Below are 5533 nucleotides of genomic sequence, written 5' to 3' on the forward strand. Positions count from 1 at the left end.
TCAACAGTTATTTCTCTGCGTATTTTATGTTTTTTTTTTATATTTTATGTAAAAAAAATTGTGTAAAGATATAAATAACTATTTTTATTCAATTCTTACTTATCCAAAAAACGGACACATATTTTTCTTTTTTTTTTCTTTTTCAATACAACTTCTCTAAATAAAAACTCAATAATTTTTAAATTTTTAAAAGCTTTTCTAAATAATTTGGAAAATTTTAAAAAATGCCTCTAAATAGAGGATTAATAATTTCAAAATTTAAAAAAAAAACTCTTCTTATCAAAAATTTAATAACTTCAAAGATTTTAAAAAGTTAATCTAAACAGATGTTCAACAATTAACTTATCCATACATGGACTAGACAACTTCAAAAAATTTTAGCAACTTTTTTAATTAGAGATTTAACAATTTTGAAATATTTTAAAATTTTCTATAAACAAATGCTTGACAACTTCAAAAATTTTTAAAAACTCCCTTAAATAAAAGCTCGACAATTTTGAAAATTGTAAAAAACCTTTTTAAATAGAGGTTTGATAACTTTTAAATTTTAAAATGTTTCTTCAAATAGAGGCTCGAAAATTTTAAAAATTTTAAAATCTCTCTAAACTTGATAACTTTGAAAATTTTTAAAAATTCCTCTAAATAGAAGCTAGACAATTTTGAGAATTTTTTAAAAACTCATTTAAACAGAGGCTTGGCAACTTAAAAATTTTGAAAATTTTAAAATTGATTTAATTAAAAAAAAATAAAAAAGACCAAAGATTAAAAAAAAAAAAATGGGATAAAATTAAATAAATAATAAAATATAAATTTATATATATATACCTCAAAATAACTTAAGACAAAACCATCCTAAATATGCTTCCAATTCAATCTCATTTTTGTTTAAAAAACTCGGTCTCTCTCAAGGTATATTATTTAAAAACAAAATGATCAAATACATGCTTGACTCATCTCAAGGTAAAATATTATAAAAATGTATAAATATTTAAAGAGAAAAAGGAATTAAAAGTAAAAAAAAAATGATAAAAAAAAATAAAAAGAGATTAAAAGGATTAAAATAACATAGCACATGACATACTCTTGGTATTGGTGAGACAAAAATAATTTAAAATTTTAAAAAATATTTATTTAATATAAAAATAAAAATAATAGAAAAAAAGCAAACACCCTATGTACTCTTATTATCAAATGGATTTAAAGTCTTGAAAAAAAAAGTAAAAACAAAGAAAAAAGTTTGGTGTAAAGTAGGTCTTACTTTAAAAATAAAATTCATAAAAAAATATTTATTAAATATTAAAATATTTAAAAAAAAAGAAAAAAGGAAAAAAAAATTGACATTGGCTTAAATTTTGGTCATATATTGTATGATATACTATTCATACGTACATGACCAAAATTTAAATATTGCAATTGTTTTTTTTTATTATTAAAATAAATAAAAAAGAAAATGATACAATTAAAAAACATAAAAACTTCATTGGGCTCAAGGCCCAACTAAACTAATTTAAAAAAAAAAAAAGACTGAAGGCCGAAGTAATTTTGAAGCCTAGTTACTAATTCAAAGGTCCAAGCATAAATTTTGAAACCCAAGAATTTAAATTTTAAATTCGGTTTAATTGACATTTGATCATGAAAATGAAAACTGAATTTAGTCTTAATTTGGACTAAAATGAAATTGATTTAAATCCAATTGATTTAATTATTTAATTCAAATTAATCCAGAATTTTTAAAAATATTTAAAAAAACTTAAGATAAAATAGAATATTTGCAAACGTAATTGTATTTATAAAATTAAATAATCTAACAAAGAATACTATTGAGTCAACCCAATAAAAAGAAAAAGGCTTATACTCAACCTTAATTACAACTTGGGAATGGCAATGGGTCATGGATTAAGTGATTCACTCTGTAATTCATTTGAAGTTATCTTGGTTGATTGAGTAAACCCTTTGTTGTCCTATATTTTGTATGAATGCCATTTTATTTCTAATCTAATTTGAATCTCCTTCTTTTGACAATTATAAAATTAATTTTCCCTTAAAAAAAGATTTTATTTAATTAGACTTGACCTTAATATGATTTTAGAGCTAGCTAGCCTCAAGAGATATTGTTGTTATTGGCAACGATAAAGAAGACAAATTGTGAGGTTCCATCGTCATTTGATTTTTTAAAAATAAGAATTGAGACAGATTTTTAAGACTACAAATCTATTTTTCAGCAAAGAACTTGATTCCAATGTTGGGTTACAAGATGATTCAATCTCCACTCTTTCATTTTTAAGATTAAAATGCACATTTCTCCTTTATTTAATAAATCATTCAATTAAATACAAATAAAATATCTCATATTGTCACATATGTATTTAAAAAAATATAAACAAGATGAATACAATTAAAATATTTCACAGTCACATATGTATTTAAAAAGATATATGTGAGATGATAGCTTTGGATGTTCTACCGACTATTAAATAGGATGCAAGTATTATATTACAACTTAATTATTAATAAAAAAAGCTTAAAAATAAAAAATTAAGATTAAAATAAGTGAATCACAATTCTTTTAGTTAATTTCTTGAATTTCTTGTCAGGATGTTCTGTTAAGGTGGGGTTCTATGTCTTATAAATGTGATTTTGGATTTTGATTTTTTTTTTGGGAGAATATTGTAATTGTACTAAAATTTTAAATTTTAGTTATTTATCTTTTTTTTAAGGCATTTTATAGTAAATATTTGCTTGTTCCTAGAGAATATATAGCAAAAATACTCCTAATTGCTTAAATATTCAAATGTAGGTAAAAATATAGAAAAAGAGGAAAATTTTAATTTTTGGAGTCATTTTGGATGTATTTTGGTACAAAAAACCACAATTGGCCAAATTTAATGTCAACATTGCTTAAATGCTTTACTTAGGAGATTTTTCCTATCTTTTCTTCATTACTTCCTTTGTTTATTGAGCCTTAAATGAATTTTAATTAAAATTTTAATTTTCATTATTTTCTTGTTTAAATATTCTTTTTAGCTCATTAATATTTTTTCACTTTTGTTGTAGCGTTGCATGAGCTAAATAAGAAGAAATGAATATGAGCAGTTTCAAAGCCAACATTAGAGCTAATTTTTTTTGGAATTTTCCATGGCTTATTTGGCATTTAGGTGGTTGTTTATTGGCTAAATTTTGAAAAAGGAAACTAATACAATTGGCATCTAAATGGAAATGAAGGATTGAAGCTTGATCGTTAGATGCAATCAAGTGTAGATCAAAAGAGTTGGTGCTTTCTCTTGGATTTAAATGGGAAATCAATTGTCATAACATATAAATCCATAAATCCATAGCTAGACTTAACTTAAGAAGTCACCACCAATCTTTTTTAACTAGGTGTGATCGGCCATTTTAATGAATCTATCATTTTAAGGAATTCTTAAGCTTGACTATGGGTCCCTAGAAGAATAGGTTCTGATCTACTAATCAGAACATAGTTTGGGGGTTTGGTTACATATAGAGAAAGAAGGTTATAGCACTCTCACATGCTCATCCAAATGATTTTACCATTTTATTTTAAATTATCCTAAAGTCTTGATGCTAATGGTCTCAAATATTGAAAATAATTCTTAAGATTTCTTCATCAATCTGGTTGAATTCTTAAGCATACTTCCTCTTCTCAATAGTATTTAAGAATCCCATTTGTTTTCTTCAAAAAGCTCTATCGTTGGAAAAAGGTTTAATTATTTTTTATTTTAGTTTTTTTTTCTATTGAAAATATATATAATCATTCCACCATTTGGGCTAAATTAAAAATATCTTCTCTTTTTAACTTCTAAATTTTCTACCATTTGAGCCTATTTATAAATTTCTTTATGATTTCTAAATTTTTCACCATTTGGGTCTATTTAGAAATTTTCTTTCTTTTATCTTTGGAAAGAAAATAATATGACAATTATTTTTTTTGAAGTTTCATTTAAATTCTTCCACCATTTTGGGACAAATTTAAAGAAATTTCTCACATAGAGATTTCTTATGAAATTTACCATTTGAAATTTTAAAGATTCTCATCATTGGATAATTGTCAAATATTTTCAACCAAAATTTTATTTTTTTTATTTTTAAAAACTAAAAATAAATATTAATTATTATTATTGAAATTTTATCTAAATTATTCCATCATTTAGGACAAATTTTGAAAAAATTTCTCACCTAGGAATTTTATAGAAATTTACCATTTGAAATTTCTAAAAATTCTATTATTAGATAATTAGTATTTACTTTCCAAAAAATTATTTTATATTTAAAAAAAAACAAATTCTCTAAATTTTTCCTAAAATTTTATCATGCAAAAAAATACTTATAAAATAAATTTAATAACTAAATAAATAAATAAAATAAAAATACCAAAAAATCAGCTCGGGTTGATGGTTGGAATGGCTCGGCTGGACACACAGATGGTAGCTAGAGACGTGACTCGGAAGCTTGACGTGGTTCGACTCAATAGCACTTGGCTAGAACGTAGGTCATCAAAATGGGTTGGCGTTCGGGTCAGGTTATGCGATGGAAAAACACGTGGATCATAGAGGTTGCTTAAGGCAAAAATGATGTCATTTTGGTAGGGTATAAAAGCCCAAATTTCTTCTTTTCCTCCAGATTTCCTTTGCTCTTTCTCTCTTTTCTTCCCTTTTTCTCTCCCTCTCTCTCCAAAATTTAAGAAAATCAGTTGAATCATCTACCAGATTCTAGAAAACAGTGCTAGAATTTGGCTTAAGTCGCCAAAATCTTCAAGTTTCATCGGAAACTTCACCATAAATAAAAAATTTCATAAGAAACTTCAAATCTTGCCGAAATCTTCACTGGAATTTGAAAAAATTCATTAAAATCTAGAAATTTTCTAGATTTTTCTAAAAAAAATTCTTTAATTTTTTGTTATTTTGCTAATCACTTCTTTTTGCTTTATCCTCTTTTTACCTATCTTCGTGTATCTCTCTATGTGTCTTTCTCTGATTTGTGTGTTTTTTTAGGCTTCATTAAGGTCTGTATATATAAGGTTCTTATCCAAAGAACTTTAATCCAAAAAGGTTTTCGATTCCCTTTTAAATTCTAACTTCAAACCTAAGTTCAACCTAAGCTTTTCAATCCAGACAAACAATTTCGTAATAACCCAACTATTTTTTTCTTTTTTTTATCATTTTTTAATTAACAAAAACAAGTAGAACCCCAGATAAATTGGGGTGTCTACAACTGCTTCTCTTTGCACATTTTTTGTAAAATAGAAATTATGTAAAGATGTAGACAACCCAATCAAGAATCAACTCGACACCCTTTTTTTTTAAAAACATACTCAAACTTTTTAAATAACATAAAAACTCTTCTAAATAGAGACTCCATAACTTTTGAGAAATAAAACTCCTCTCAATAGAGGCTTATGACTTTGAAAAAATAAATAAGGCTCCTCTAAACAGAGGCTTAACAACTTTGAAAAAATAAATAAGGCTCCTCTAAACAGAGACTCAATGACTTCTAAAAAATAAATAAGGCTATAAAC

The sequence above is a fragment of the Durio zibethinus genome, chromosome 10, assembly GCF_047325235.1.
Source record: "Durio zibethinus cultivar Kanyao isolate XHJ-2024 chromosome 10, ASM4732523v1, whole genome shotgun sequence".
NCBI classification, from domain to species: domain Eukaryota; kingdom Viridiplantae; phylum Streptophyta; class Magnoliopsida; order Malvales; family Malvaceae; genus Durio; species Durio zibethinus.